Genomic DNA, 17419 nt, shown 5'->3' with positions numbered 1-17419 from the left:
CCAGCACTGAGAGTGACGTTTACCAACATAGGATCAACTTTATGCTTATGATGGAAAATGTGAGCTATGTGCAAATAGGTTTTTAAAATGATCTTCATTTGTCTATCCTTTCTAGAACAAATCCTGTCTTCGCACAGAAACTAGCTGCATGCATCACTCCTGCCTCACCTCTCCCAATATATTCTTTCACTTTCATTATTCCTGGCTGTATAAAGTAATAGTATAATAACCATTTAAAAAATCTAGCAGCTACATATAGTTATAATCGGACTATTTTTTAAAACACTAAAAAACAAACAGGTGGGACTAAGAAAGCCCTTGGGGAAATTATAGTCCAGCAGAACAGCCATTGAAAAGGGATAAGGAGTGATTCTTTCCTTTCTTCTTTTTCTTCATTCATCAAATGATGGACCCTTGAAAAGAAGGAGGAATTAACTACTCAGGTAAAATGGAGTGAAGAAGATTAATAGGCAGGGGGTCAGCACAAGCCAAGGCTCAGAGGCAGGAAAAAGTGTGGTACCAGCCACCACTCCTGCAGAGTGGCCAGGGGGTTAGTAAAAGTGAGAGAGGAGGTCAACATTGGATCTTGAGAAAGACGCAGGGGCCACACCTCGAAGGACCTGCCTTAGCCATGGTAAGGAATTTCGATTTTATCTCGGGGGGGCACTAAAGACAATGTATGATTCAAGAAGGGGACAGACATGATTATATTTTGTCTTAAACAAATTCTTCTGCTGGTGGGGCTTTGTTTTTGTTGCTGTAACATCAGCATCTGGCACACTATCAAGCACACAGTAGGTACTCAACAAATACTTATTAGAGAAACAAATGGATAAGTGAATGCCTGTGGAATTAATATTTCCTCTCACAATTGCTGTTTTCCTTGTTTTTTTTTTATAGTTTTATTCCCTTTATATCCATGAGCTTGGGCTTTTTCGTTAAATTAAACTGTGAGAAAATTTGCATATTAGGATAAATTATTTGTGAGCATAACTCATAATTATTTCATTTCATTAGATGCTACGTTCAGTATCTGCAGTTTAAACTGCTCAATGTCTTCTTTTTCCGCAACTTTGCAGAGATTGAAAGGCAAGAAGAAAAGAGGATAATTCTGGGTTAACTTTAGTCAATAGTTCAAAAAACTATTTTGGAAGATTTGGTGGATATTGAGAGCAATACATAAATTAAGTCTGATGTTTTGGAGGCCCAAACTCAAATGTGTGAATTATAAAGAAGGATGATTTGCTTAATTCTTTTTGCTAATGTTTTAATAACATCTGTAGTGAAAGAGAAACCACATCTATTAAATGCTATTTCTTTATTGACTTAAACCTTCTTTCCTACTCCCTCACGGCTTGTGCCACCTGATTTTTGGAACTGAGAAATCTAAAATGAGAAGGGGCCTTAAACAAGAAATTAAGTCATTTGTCTCTGAAATTCTCCTCCTTCCCTTCTCTTCCCAGAAGCAATAATAGTAGTAACAACCATAAAAACACACAACTAATACTTTTCCAACACCTAATACATGCTGAACATCACTAAGAGCTTTACAAACCTTGTCTTATTTCATCATCACAACAACTTTTGAATCGGTATTAGGCAAAGTACAGAAGCAGCTGATTGAATTACTTGTCCTAAACCTCCCAGCCCTTCAGAGATGAATCTGTGATTTGAACCTTGGTGTATCCGATAGAACTCACACGGGCAACTTGTAATTCATCTAGTCCATTAGATGTATTCAAACACTCATTCTCAATTTTATCTGCATAATACCAGAAGAAAAGATGGGAAACAATTTACTTAAAGTCGGTGTGATCTTGGGCTAATCGTGATCAGGAAGATCAGATGAGCTGTGAGCTGCCCTGTATATTTGCCTGTCCTCCTCCTCCTCCTGAGTAAAATTTCAGCTCCCATCAAGAACAGGGGCCTGACCCAAGCATACAGAGTTCTCAACACCCTCTCATCCCCTCCTCAATTATTTCCTTCTCCAGGAAGACTTCTCAGATCTCTAATAACCCCACAATGTGTTCCCACAATGCTATGTAACTCCCACATATAGAACCATCATTGCTGCAATGTCACCTTTATATGTGCTAGTATTCACTTGTCTGCCTTCCCAATTAAAATATGATTTCCCCGAGGTCAGGGCTATTTGGATCACCCTTGTATTCACAGGGAGCAATCCAGTGCCTGACACATGGTAGATGCTCAAGAAATATTGGCGAAATGAAGGAACTGGAGTCTTGGAACTGATGGGCTTTATATTCATTCCAATTCTCAACAGTAATCTTCTAACCTGCAGGCATTACCCAACAACCCATTGCGTCAATGACCACCCATCACTGTCGCTGTACTCTCTCCTTGACTCCCCTTCCTATTTGAGGAACCCAGTGTGATCTTATGCCATTGAGTCTTTAGCATTCAGTTCTATCTGGAACAAGCTCTCCAGTTCCTTTACCAATTTCCTTGATCCATCTTGACTTAACTTTGATAAGAGGCAACCTTCTAACTACATATAAGAAGAATATGGGAGACCTATAGGGTTTGAGATGTTTGTAACAGGAAGAGTAGATTTGATGGTTACTTAGAAAGCTTCTAGGTGACAGAGTAAAGGATGCTACTCACCTACAAAGGAATAGGATGTAGACTAGGGGAATTCGACAAGATGCTTTTAAGCTATGCCAGGTAATCTAAGACTTGGGTTTTAGAGTATGGGGACATTGAGTTTATTATTCTCCTTTTCAACTTCTCATGGGATCAAGGACCAAAACCTTTGCTTCTTATATACTTAGAAAATTCTAACTATGTGAAATCACCCAATAAATATTTATCGAGTACCAGTACTATAAAAGATACCTTAACATATCACTTAGATATGTTGGAACAATAAGTATTCGTGCTGCCTACTTCACAGGAAGAATGAATAGATTAATATTGTGAATGTCTTCAACCTACTTTATATTTATTCAACAGAATTTATTGAGAACCTGGTTTGTGCCAGACACTATTCTAAGTGCTAGGGAATACAGCAGTGAGAATAGACAAAGATGCCTTCTCTCATAGAGTTCAGAAGTAAAATAAATAACAAGTAAAATAAACAAGCAATATGTAAGCTAAGTTAAATAGCTATAAGCGCCAAGGAGAAAAGACTAAAAATGGGAAGGGAGACATCAAGCGTTGTGATAATGGGTAAAATTATAGTTAAAGTAGTTAAAACGGCTTTACTGATAAGGTGATGTTGAACAAAGACTGAAGCAGATAAAGGAACAAGCCTTGGAAATTGGAGGACAAGCATTCCAGGCAAAAGAAGAGAAAACATACAGATCTTGAAGTAGGAGTTGGCTTAGCATATTCAAGGAATGGCCAGACAGCCAGCGAGTAGTACAGAGTGCGCTGCAGGAGATGCAGCTGGGGAGGGGGCAGGTGGCACAGATTCTTTTCCACACCTTCCCCTAAGTGCTGTCTTTCTCAAGTCTGTATCTTGAGCTCATTCCTTCTTTCCTCAGATCCTTCAGTTTTACTATCAGACCCATCCCCAAGACTTCACTGATCACAAACTATATAACTTCTGTCAAGAAACTTCCAATATAAAAATAACACTTGTTAGAATCTCCATGTTAACGTCAAGGAGCACAACAGTCTCCAAGTATTCGTTATAATATTGTGAAGGTGAGAAATGTACATTTTTCATCCAAATATTAAAAGCTAATTATTTTAGTCAAACGTGAAGTAACAGCAATTTAGAGAAAGCACCAATTTATTTGAAAGCAAAAAAATGTGCTTGAATTTTGCTAACTAAATGTACAGATGAGAGGTGGTCTCTGAACTTACTGCCATGATTAATTCCATAAGTAGAGAGAAGTGAAGACTCATAATATTTACAGGCTGTCACCAATTAATTTCAAGGGTTTATTAAGGAAATGCTCTGAATTATTAAAACAGATGGATATAAAACACAATTATGATACATTCAGTCATAAGGAGAAAGAAAAAGGGAAAAATATATACTATACATAAATGCTAATTATGAATGAATCCACATATATACATAATTTAAAATTATTAATCTTATATTATTAGATTAAAATCACAGGTACCAATACCTAAGAGATTTAAATACGAAAAATATATAGCTTAAATTATTTAGCCACCATTATGTATACATATTTTATATGTTTCACTCTCCGTTCAAGAATTTTTCCACTTAGAGATTGGCCTTTATTCTGAGGACAACTGCAGAATTAAAACATACAAGTCCACCTTTCTGACTAGAAATTAGTGTCCACATATATAATCATTTGCTTTGTTGAGAATTCACTATCATTGCATTCATATTGTTAGTAAATAAAAACCTATATAAAGTTTATGGTATGCTATAAAATAAATAAATAAGAATATATATATATATAGTATAAAAATAAACCATGTCAAACTCAAACTCTTAGGCGTAACTTATTTTATACATTTCTACCACAGAAATAATCAAAATAGATTTTAAAGAAATGAAACTCCCTTAAAATAGTTTTATTCAAAAATTGAAATACATTGATTACTTTGTGTACGTGTGCTCAAAAATATTAAATCAAATATGTTCCTTTTTGTGTGTATGTGTTTCAACTAAAATGCAAATACCATTTTCCATGCTCTCAAATCAGCAGTTTTCAGCAAGTTCTAACAAGGGAAAAGATCAATCCTTTAGATACCATATTTCTAAAGTATCTTTGGAGTTCCATCAGAATCACATAAATAGTTTTAAAATATCTTTAACATTTTAGTATTGTACTATTTATTTATTCATTGCATTCAACCAACAACGTTACACAGAAAGCACTGTGGTATCAAGGAGACATGTTTGTGTATAAATACAAAGTAAATCTTCGTCTTCCAAAATTAACTAGTAAACTAAATACATTAAACATAGATGGAGGGGTAGATGGATAACAATAACCCTTTGCAGTTATTTTCTGGCCTGTTTGCTTTGAGAAAGTCAAAGATATAAATCTCCCTCTCAGAAGTAACTCTTCATGAGACAGAAAAAGTTCACAGTCTCAAGAGTGTGGAACAGTGAGGTCTCCATTCTCTGATCCATTTGGAGAAAAATCAGTATTTCTTCCAAAAATGATACAAAGAATACAGAAAAAAGGTATCTGAACTTACAAATGGGAGCTGCTATGTTCCGTTTTTACTGAGTGTGCCATTTTGGATAAATCATTTAATCTCTCTGAACTCCAGTTTCTTCACCTTTAACATGGCAATAATGCTATCTACCTCAAGTATTAATGAGATAACCTGTGACAGCCTATGATAAGTGCCTGGTCCATAGCAGGTACTCAATAAATATTAATAATGGGGGATTGTCCAATCAATGAAGGCACAGACATAAAGCTCTTCTTCTTCATATTCATAAAGGTCGCAGTGCTGATAGAGATTTCATCTTCTTGAACTATTCTGAAACAAGAAATACCCATACATGCCCTCTTAAGTTTCAGTTGATGGTATTTAATGTTCTCAGGATGAAATATAGGCTGATTATTCATGAGGGAAGTGACATATTTGTTCTGCTCATAGATTAAGGATCAAGACAGATGATCTATATGAGGCATCTCGTGTAGAATTATGATCAGCCTTGCAATGATCCCCTTTATAGAAAATGGATGTTTTGAGAGTGCAACCTCATGCCCTAAATGAGAGAGAAATACATTTAGATATGTTTTTATTTTCGGGATTCAACACTGTGCCTACATTTCTGCAAATGGTGTCTTTTATAGACAATATTTAATCATTTTTTTCCAGTTCGGCTTGTATTTTTTGCTTACTTTGACCCTTTATTACGGAAATGAGAGGTGAGCAATTTTATAACAAAAACATTAATTTTTCTGTTTCATTGTGTAGAATTATCATTAGAACATAGTGATTATTTTCTACAAATAAGACCTTAAACTGACTGATTAATTAGGCTCAGTGGTACATGACATTGTTAAATGAACTGTTATACACTTTTGGTAAAAATATACAGAAGCTATTGAACCCTAGTTTGAAATGGACATAATTTTAACTGTGTACACATATTTCCTTGGCTGAGTCATAATTCATGAATATCAGTAAGATTTCAGTGTGGTAAACATGAGTATAATTTCTAATTATTTCAATACTTTAATCTAGTTGACTTTGAGACTGAATTCATTGGTGCAAGCTGCACCAGGGCTATGTGTTAATGATGATTTATATTCTTCCCCATTCAAATCACAAAGAAATCTCACCTGCGTCGTGGAATGTTTCAGAACTACTTGTTACTTATTAAAGGGTTATTTTCACATACCAGGCTTTGGAAATTTAAATAAATAAAACAGAGTCTGGGGAAAGAATATATGAATTGATAACCATGATTCTATTTTGACAAGGCTTTTGTTATCTGAAAGAAAGAAGGCCTCATTCATCCAGAAACTTTCAGTATGCAACATAAGTCAGATGAGGCTCTGTCTGTGCACCACCATTGTGGCAGGCTTGGAAGTAAATTGTAATTATGTTATTTTCATGTCACCCTTTTCTCTAATCCTCAAACTGTGAGTGATAATTCCTTAGCACGGCACATCAGTCCCTTTTCTATCTTCATTCTAATGAGCTATTCATCCTCTTCCATATCATCCCCTATTACCAGTGTTTCCAAAAGTCACAAATGCTTTCATACCTCCATGCCCCCGAACATGGTTATCCTTCTATCTAGATGGAACTTGCTTAACTTCGTCACCGAGGAAAGTATTCATCATCCTCCTGGGATCCAGCTCAATGGTCAGCTTCTTAGTAAAGCTCTACCCAACCTCCCAGACAAGTCAGCCCTTCCACTTGCCTTCTGGAAGACCTTGCTCAATCTTCATGTAGAACAGCTCTCATTGTACCTGACCTCTTTTTTTTTTTTTTTTTTAAAAAAAAAAAAAAACAAAACTTTATCTCTTCTTCTAGCACAATAGTTCTAAATATCTAGTGGGCATAAGCATCACAGGGATACTGTCCTAAAAATGTAGATTCCTGAGACCTATTTGCAGATTCTGGATCAGCTGGCCTCAGCAGGGGCCCAGAAATCTGCAATTTCATTTGCAGGTGTTTATGATGCAGAAGTCCAAGATCATACTTTGTAGAAAACTACACTAATTGTGAATAAATCAAAGTCTTAGCTATGCCTTATTTGAATATATAGGTTCAGAATAGTGACAGTCAATGAATGTTTGCTGAATAAATGAATGAGTAGTTCTAAAACACTACATAATTCCGGTGTGAATAATTTGTAAGCTGCCTGACAGCACATGTAGATTCGTGGCTAGGTTCTCATGGAATTTTAATTAGTGGGCAATATCAATTTAAAGGTTGCTACTGAACTTTATCCTTGGTACTCTCTGTTTTTCCAAAAATTTTTTGAAAGCTACTTGAAAAAGAAACATAAGATTTGCTAGGAAGTATAACTAATATGCTGGTTTTAAGAATTAGTATTAAAAAGGAGCTCAAAATCAACAATAAAATGCCCAAACAACAAGGTGAAATGTCACAGAGATAAATGTACATTTCTGTGTTTGGGTGAAAAAAATCAATTGCAAAATGCAGGATGGTGTGAGAAGTGGCTTGACAGCAGTTTATTTAGGAAGAACCTAGGTTTTCAGTTGAAAACAAATTCAATAAAACCCCATAATGTGACACAACCACTTAGGAAAACCACATGGTCAGATCATATTGAAGGGCTTTAAAGCAAGAAGCAAAGGATGCAATAACACCATTTCTTTGCACCAGTCAACTCTCGTTGATATAACGTACCACAAGATCACTGTGCCACACTTGAAGATGGACATTGGACAACTGGAATGTTTTGTAAGACAACAGCTAGGGTCTCTGGTGAAATGAGGCTCATGATACACCAAGAAGACTAGAGGAAAACCATGTCCATGGGGGCGTTTACCCTGGATCCAGGCTTGTTAACAGTACAATAACGTTGTTTAACAAACAATCACAAAATATTAGCATCATACAACAATAAGCAATTATTTAGCTTGTGTGTTTTGGTTTGGCTGGAGGTTCATTGATCTAGGCTAGGTTTGCTGGGGACTCTGTTCCAAGCAGTGTATGGAGCTGAGCTGGGCCTCCCTGAGGTCTGAGCTCCACATGTGTTCCTTCAGGAGCCCTGACCAAGGGCGCAGTAGCTGCCTGGGGAAGCTCTTCTCATGGCAATGGCAGGAAACAAATGGGAGACAACAGACCTCTTCAAGTCAAGGCTTAGAAGTGGCACTGTTCTATTAATTAGTCAAAGCAAGATAGGTGATGGTGCGGTGAGGAGTCAGGAAAACAGATGCTCCCACTTTTTTGAGAGGGACTGAAAAATTACAAAGCAAAGGGTGTGAACACAGGGAGAGTGAAGAATTATAGCCGTGAACATTGATAGAGGGACATCATCTTCATAAAGAAAGCTAGATTTATTACATGTAGCTTCACAAAACTGATTAGCGACCAATGTATGTAGATGGAGATTATAGGAAAGGACATGTCACTTCAGTTTGAGAGCTTCCTAATAGGCTGAAGTGTTACCAAATGGAATAAAGGGAAGCAATATGGCATTAGGACAAAGGGCCCAGTCTTTGAAATAGGACAGAAGTCAGTGCAAAGCTTGGACCTTTTACTTATTAAGCTACAAAGTCCTGGGCAAGGTAAATATTCTGAGTCCCAGTTTCTTTATTTGTAACATGAGGATACAACTATCCACCTCATTCAATAATGTTTATAAAATAATGAACACAGGCATCTGTGCATAGCAACTACTCTGTATTGGGTTATTATTGTTAGAATCTTACTGCCTTTACAAAGGGTCAAGTGCTCCCTGACTGGCCTGTCAACTGCTCTCTGGCCTCTTTCACACATCTCCTGTAACTCCATCTGACTGAATATTATGCAAGACAAGTCCATCTTACTTATACGTGAATTCCAAATCCAAAAACTCTGAAACCAATTTTTTTCTTTAATGAGATGTCTGAAATCATTAGGCCACAAAATTCTCATCTAAAGTGATAAGAAGCTATTTATATTCTGCTTAGTGTATTCATATACTTCAACACAATAATATGAACATAGATTTTTGGCCCAGTTGCCACTTGGGGGTGATATGTAATATATAGAATATGCATTGCATTGCCTTTCTAAAATACAAACAATTCCGAATATGAAACATCTGGTCCACGGTACAGGACCTGTACAAAAGCATACCATACTGTTCACTATACCACTTCCAACACCTAGAAAAGGTGCTATTCCCTTCCTGTCATTTCAGCTAAATGTCCTGCCACTCCCAACTATTTTATTTTTATATTTTATTTATTTATTTATTTTTTGGTGAGGAAGATTAGCCTTGAGCTAACATCTGTTGCCAATCTTCCTCTTTTTTCTGCTTGAGGAAGATTAGCCCTGAGCTAACATCTGTGCCAGTCTTCCTCCATTTTGTATGCCTCCACAGCATGGCTGATGAGTGGAGTAGGTCCACATCCAGGATCCAAACCCTCGAACCTGGGTCAACGAAGCAGAGTGCACGGAACTCTAACCACTCGGCCTCAGGCTGCTCCCTGCCAACTATTTTATAATCTGATTCACCTGAAGGACCTCGAATTCTTTAGGAAAGAATTTCTTTGCTTATTTCTCTGTCTTTGTGCACAAATACATCTTTGCCTGGCTAAATTTTATTTACCCAGTCAAATCACAGCTTGGCATCAGTTCTTCTGAGAAGCCTTCTGGTACTTTCTCTTAACCCTCTACTCAGATGGCCACCTATGATCTCTCATATCCTCTGGCATATCCCTTTAGCACAGTACTCATCACATGCCAGGTGTTTATTTGGATGTCTGTCTTCCTCCCTAATTGCCTCCAAATGGTCCACCCCTGGATTTTAGGACATCCTTCACAGACCACATAGTGCCCTCGAATAGCCGTTCTGAAGGGCTCCTGTTACCAAGCCTTTGGAAGCACTCTCTGGATACTGACTTCTTTTCTATCTTGATTATTTTGCATAAAGCAGAATTTAACCACGTTTCATATTCAGAAAACAATAGCTGTGGCTACCTACAGATATGTTTGGTTTAACCTTTAAAGTGTTTAAATTTTAAAAATTAGTTGCCAGCATCTAAAAATCAGTGCATTTCACTGAAAAACTGATGTGGCAAGGTATATTTTCCAAAAATGGCCACAACAAAATTTTTCACCTTTGAACCATGCCAGTTCCCCATTGTGTGGTGAGGTCTAACACCTCTTGTCTTCAATCTGGCTGGGCTGTGACTCGCTTGTAACTAACAGAATGAGGCTAGGTCATAAAGGGCAACGCAGCTTCTGCTTTGTTCTTTGGGATACTCATATCTGGTGCTCTGAGCTGCCATGCTGTGAGGAAGCCTCGGTGACATGGAGAGTACTACAGGAGCATCCAAACAGCAGCCTCGGTTAAGATTAAGCATCAGGTGGGGCTGTCCACATGGCCGAGTGGTTAAGTTTGTGCACTCTGCTTTGGTGACCCAGGGTTTTGCGGGTTCGGATCCTGGGCATGGATGTGGCACAGCTCATCAAGCCACGCTGAGGTGGTGTCCCACATAGCACAATCAGAAGAACCTACAACTAGAATATACAACCATGCACTGGGGGACTTTGGGGAGAAGAAGAAGAAGAAAAAAAGAAGATTAGCAACAGATGTTAGCCCAGGTACCAATTTTGAAAAAACAAAAAGCATCAACTGATAGACATATGAGAGAAGAATCTCCAGATGCTTCCAGCTCCAGTCATTCAGTTACCCTTACCTTTTGGGCCTCCCCAGCTGAGGCTCCAGAAATAGGGATGCAGAAACAAGCTACCCCTCATGGCCCTTGTTAAAATTCCTGATGCACAAAATCCTCAAGCATAACAAACCTGGTTATTTTATATCACATTGTTTGGGGGTATTTTCTTACACAGGGATAGTAAGTGGAGGAGCTAGATTTCCAGATTTTCTTAAAAAAAAAAATGATCTAGCACTACTGGGCCCTCACCCTAAGTGGACTCCATGGCCACAATATGCTGAAGTTGAACAGAAGATAGTGCTTTAGACAGAGCACACACTTTTCAGTTTGCCATAGTCTCTACCACTTCTTATTGTCATACCTTGACAATTACAAACATTCATGAACATTTGTGACCCCTTAAGTATGCTGATTAACTAAATGCTAAATATTTTTCTTTCTTTTGGAGGAGCTAAGCTTCTTTATCTACTGTGGAGGCCAGAATTTCACCTTAGGTTCTTTTATTTTTTTTTTGAGGAAGATTAGCCCTGAGCTAACTGCTGCCAATCCTCCTCTTTTCGCTGAGGAAGACTGGCCCTGAGCTAACATCCATGCCCATCTTCCTCTACTTTTTTATATGTGGGACGTCTACTGCAGCATGGTGTGCCAAGTAGTGCCATGTCTGCACCCAGGATGTGAACTGGCGAATCCCGGGATATAGATATAGATATCTATATCTATCTATCTATCTATCTATACCACTTTAATGGTATATTTTCAAGTAAAAATCGACTATTTAGGCAGGCAGTTTAGTTATCACTGAAATTAATCATAATTTAAAAAGCCAATTAATACAACTAATAAAGAATAATTTGAGAAAGCACATCATTTCTTTCCTAAAACTTGTTGTTCTGGACACTTAAAGATGTCAGATGAGAACAACAACAAAACAGTGTGTATCGAGAGCTGATTCTCGCTCTGTTGAGATAAATTCAAACAATCCCGAATCTACTGGTTATGCATTCAGAGGTCTCTAGATGGCATGAAAATACAACTAACTTGCAGACTAATCTGGGAAAAGATCTCAAATCCAATAACCGTCTGTTAATTCAATCTCATCATTGACTATAGTTGGAGCCATAAGAGAACTAAATTACAAAATGAGGGTGAGACACTTTATAGGGAATAACGCCACTTAAATAAATAAGGCAAGCTGTTATACAGTTAATACTATAACTTTTATTAAATTACTGGGTAAATTCAGTGTCTTACACTTAAATTTTCATTAGAAGGGTTTCTGTAGACTTCATATCAAATACAAGGGCCCACATTAAACCTCAGTAAAAACAAAGTTAATAGTTAAATAATTTCAGTTTTTTTCTTGTGGAGATGTAACCTTTGTCAGAGCCTTTTGAAAAGCATGCAAATAACTTGCTACATTTTTATTATATTAGATTTATATTCTCTCTGGCCTCTTCAGGTACATAACGGAAGGCTGTTGAATCAATGAATCAATTTAGATTTTCAGACAGTATTTATTAGTCTTTATGTCTAAAGCCTCTGGAGTTAGCAGATGTGATTTTGAATTCAACATTTACTACCTGAATGAACTTGGGAAAGTCATTTAACATTTTTAAGCTTCAATATTTCTCTGCCTCAGAAGTCGTTGTTGCAAAGATTAAATGAGATAAAGGTCCTCAACAATTAGCATAGCAGAGAGCACAAAGCCAAGGCTAGTTGTTATGAATCATTAGTTCTAAGTAGCCTCTGAACAAGAGTGGTAGTTCCCATGGTGTGGGCTCTGAGCCTTGAGGAGCTAAGAAGTTGTGCAAGGGGCTCCAAGAACCCATTTATTCACCAAGTATATATTTGTATGTTTACTGTATATTCTGACAGTTGTTTTAATATATAGATGCTTTCTCATTAATAAAGTACAAATTCATTTAAAAGCATTACTGTTCCCCTAGTAATTTCATGTCATTATTTATATCTTCAAGCAACTGACATTAATAAGTACAACTAGTTGTTGGAGGTGTGATAAAAATTTTGGATGTTGTGCTGGGTCTTTTCCATTTGCCATCCCACTTCCATCATTTCCCCAGCCTGCTCTATACCCTGGGGATGATGAATCGAAATCCATCTACTCCCTTTCTTTTCCTTCGCCTCCTAATGGGTTCAGACAATGGGAGCAAAGGTAGGAAACTGGAAGGAGGGAGGAGAGTGAGGTCGGGTATTAACACCCTGAGCTTCTCCTTGTGGGTTGGCCATGGCTGCCATTCTGAATCGAAGGTCTCAGCTCCAGTCAGGAGGCCTCTCTGACAGCTTTTTCCACATCTCTTTCATTCCTAGGTTTCATGGCAGACAGCTTGCCCCAAGGATACCAGCCCTAAGAACTGCATCGCCCCTTGCGGTTTCCTATACTCCGCCACTGAAAATAATTCCCTTATTAAACTCTCCTCATATTATCCTAATCTAGGAATTTCATCTTTTACCCTACTGCGTAGGCTCTGACAGTTACAGGTATTCAAAGAGGGTCTTCATTCTAGAAAACTTTGGGAACTACTGCCTTATATAGCAGAGTGAGATGTATCTTTGCTCTCCCAGCACATTCCTTCATTAATCCAGAGAAAAGAGGATTCTTTTCCTAGGGCGTATGAGTTCCTCACCTGATTCAAGCTTCAAGGAAAGCAAAGGCTTTCATTTTGATGTTTCACCTGTTACACAAATCTGCAGTTACAAATTTACACCGGAAAATTGTAAGTTCTTAACATTTCACATCCAAATTAAATTATTGTTAGAGTCAAATATCAGCATTGGTCTTTTGACTTTCATTTGCAATATTACTGTTTGTATCTAAGTGCATGAAAGTTTCCCTACATCTATGATGTGGCTTGGTATAGATTCTTGATTAAAATCTGGGCACTGAAAAACACCAATTGGTTGGTAAAACCTTGCGAATTTACCGATGTCAGAAGATTGATCTCCAAAAATGTTAATGACTTTAAGGAGGATATAAAATTTAAGGTATCAGAACATGAACAGAATTTAATATTTGGTCCAATTAAAGGTGTTAATCACAGGATGTAACTTGTCTTAAGCCAAAGACTTCAAATAATTGAGTTCCCCTGGAAACTGCAATACTAATCCTGAAATTTGAAGCTTGCATAATAAACTCATCAGTCTGTTTTTTTACTTTTTTTCCTCATAGACACAGGTCAAGAGGAAAAGATGGTCAGAGACCCTCCATATCATTGTCTTTATCAGTCCTTAATATGTCATTTTATTGAGCTGCCTCCTAAGGAATCTTTAGTGAAGTCCCTTTTATGATCCATTTGAAATTTTCCACAACTAACGACACCTTACAAGACGACTGGGGATTAATTAAAGCTGTTATAGCTTCTGAACTCTGGGTGAACCTTTGTAGGGTTGTTACCTTGTTAACTTCCCTTAGACTCTCTATTGAAGATGATATAATTATTCCATTTAGACACCTGCCAGATTCTACTTTATAATCTCCTCAAATTCCATAATCACCTGTGCTGACTAACTAGTCAATTAAAGACCATTGTCTCCGAAGACTTTTTTATCTCAGTTCTACTAAGGCACACATAATCTATTGTTTTACCTGCAGTATTCTAAATCAGCAAGTCTCCTGATTTCGACCAGGACAATGCCAAATAATATTTATATTGTTTGTAAAATGATGGAGAAGTGTTATGCTCATGTATTTCTCTTTATTCCCCTTCTTTACAAACTTTCTCCATTTCCCTCCATAAATCCAAATCATACTTTCAAAAGCCCAATTAAGGAGCCACCACTTGAAAAAGAACAAATCTAGTCTGATTCTTGTAGAAAATGAACTTTCTTTCACTTCTAATTTCTGATACTTGATTACCTTATAGTTGTTTCACTTATACTTATTTAAATATATACACAGCTTGCAAATAACTCCTCAAATTATTATGAGAAAATATTAAAATATATTTAAAAATTGAAAAGTATTGTCACTGTATGATGAGTATACTCTGGCACACATAATCATTTAATAAGTGCTTATTTAACCAAATTGTTAATTTTACCTTCTGCTGGCATAGTTGGATCAATAGAAATAATCTAAAGGTAGGGATTTAATACATTATGTAATAAATTTTCTCAGTGCTGATCCATTTCTATTACAAATTGGTATTTAAAAATTCTTCCTCACAGTTTTCTGAAATAATAGTGTTGATTTCACTCATTCATTAATGCATCCATTTATTTTTCATTCATTTACTCAGCAAATCTTTATTGACAACCTCTAGTGTGCCAGACAGTATACTAATATTGAGGATACACTTTGCATAAGTAGATATTTTATAATTATTGCAATATAGAATATTAGAATCATTGTACCTAATTTCATGACCTGCTTTCTTTATCCCTCTGGTTTAGTACTAAGATGGCTCAGAAACACGTAAATATCTTGTCTGTAAATGTGATGCATATGATTATGAATATTGTACTCTCTTTGAGGGATGAGGGTCTTGTTTTTATCCCCATAGCGTAGCTACATTCTAGACCTGACATTCATGTGTTCAACAATCATCTGTTCAGCTTATACCCTATGAAAGACTCAATGCCAGCTGCTGTGAAGGACCAGAGCGTGTATCAGACAAGGGCTCTGGGCAAGTAGTAAGAGTGATAAGGGATGTACACAAATGGTCCCAATGTGAGGCAGAGAGAGAAAGTGCCATAGAGAAATAAAGATATGGTGCTATTGGAATTCAGGGTAGAAACAGATTATTCACAAATAAAGGGTAAGAAAGGACTTTGGAAGCTTTGGCTTTTGAGCCAGGCGGAAGAGGACCAGAAGAATTTAACCATAGAAAAGTGAATGGATAGGAAAGGGAAAAGAGAAGTTATCAGAAGTGCATGGAAAATGGCTTTTTACATATAAATTATACTTCAATGAAACAAGATAAAATGTTTTTTCCAAAATTATTCTATGTTGCCATTACTTTTTATACATAATTATGTTCAATTAACTTAGTATTCGCTTTTCAAATATTCAAAGATAAATTATCCTAATCCTTAATTTTTTTCTTCTTCCTTGTCTCTTAAATGAGTTAAGCCAATTTAAATCTCAAGAGAATAAAGATGCAGAAAGTTTCTCTCTTTCAGAAAATTATTCCCAAATCTCTACCAGCTGAATGGAGTAGCTCTTTAGAGCTACAAGAAATTATTTTACCCTATTCTAGGTGTGTTTGTAGTGTGTGGTAATTGTGTTTTCTACCAAATAGTTTCTGAAACAAGTTATAGAACTTTATTATCACTATTTTCTATGCACTAATATACAATGATGAACAAGCAATTGATTGAAAATATTAGCAGATATTTTAAATATGTAGCCAATTTGTATATAATACTCTATTCAGAGTCTCTCATGTGATGCGAAACTTGGCCCCAACCTAAACAACTGTGCTGTGTTCCAATATGTAATTCAGACAATTAGGCTATTTCCCGCAGTAGAAGCTCTTGGCTCCCAATGGCTTTTTTATTCAACCTACTATAAATTAACCGATTCCTCAAAATTGAAGATGGCCATTTCCATAATTATATCTTGTTATGCTTAGCTTTAAAGGTATCAGTTCATACTAATTTTTTTCCTATATTATTTCCTACAGTATTCTCTCTAAATAGAATCTCCCTTCACCCCTTTCTCTATGCTGTCCCTCAGGCCATGAAAAACCCAGACTCATACAGTACATGTAGCTTTCCTCCATTCCATAATGACCTAAAAGTTGTTTCTTTCCTTGCCACGTCCTCTCCTCCAAATATTACTTCATGATGCATCCAAATCTCTTTGGGTGCCAATAAAGTTGATGAATAAATGGTCAATGCTATAATGATTTTGTGACAATTTGTCCTATTGATTTCTGTCAATCACATAGAAGGGAGAATCACTTAACTAACTCACATAGACTCCTTCTTTCCCATGAAATTTGTAACTTTTTTTTCAGGAAAAAAAACTTAGGTGATAAATTTTTCTAAAAATGCGTTTATGTCAATTTTATTCAAAACTGCAGGAAAATAGAAACAACCCAAATATCCTTCAACTGGTGAATGAAGAAACTGTGGTGCATCTACACAATGAAACACTACACAGTAATAAAAAGGAACAAAATACTGATTCAGACAACAGCATGAATTAATATCAAATGCATTATGCTAAGCAAAGAAGCCAAATTCTAACGGCCACACATTGTATTGCTTCTACTTATATGACATTCTAGAAAAGGCAAAACTGTAGTGATGAAAACAGATCATGGTTTCCAGGGCCGAGGGTGAGGGGAAAGTTGACTAGTGAGCTATATGGAAATATTTTGGGCTGATGAAATTGCCCTATATCTTAATTTTTGTGGTGGTTACATGATAGTTTGGATGGGCCAAACTCATACAATTGTACCCTAAATGGGCAAAATTTACCGTACGTAAATAACACAGTACTTCAATAAATCTGATTTTAAAAAGTCAAAATTCATTGATATCACAAATTCTGAGTCAATCTAAAGACATATATGCAACAATCATTAAGAGATTCATCAAGAAAGGAAAGGAATTCTTGATTCCAGGAGACATTTTAAACATTCCCCTCTTTTCAGAATACCAATAAT

General features: G+C 36.6%; 1 protein-coding gene across 1 annotated transcript in view; it reads right to left on the bottom strand.

Moving 5' to 3' along the window:
• KHDRBS2 (KH RNA binding domain containing, signal transduction associated 2) overlaps positions 1-17419 on the bottom strand; it is a 515709-nt gene that overhangs the window by 24972 nt on the left and 473318 nt on the right. The window lies entirely within an intron of this gene.

Source organism: Equus quagga, chromosome 15 (assembly GCF_021613505.1).
Source record: "Equus quagga isolate Etosha38 chromosome 15, UCLA_HA_Equagga_1.0, whole genome shotgun sequence".
Taxonomy (NCBI): domain Eukaryota; kingdom Metazoa; phylum Chordata; class Mammalia; order Perissodactyla; family Equidae; genus Equus; species Equus quagga.
The sequence above is the reverse complement of the archived record's forward strand: the minus strand, read 5'-3'. Positions and strand labels throughout refer to the sequence as shown.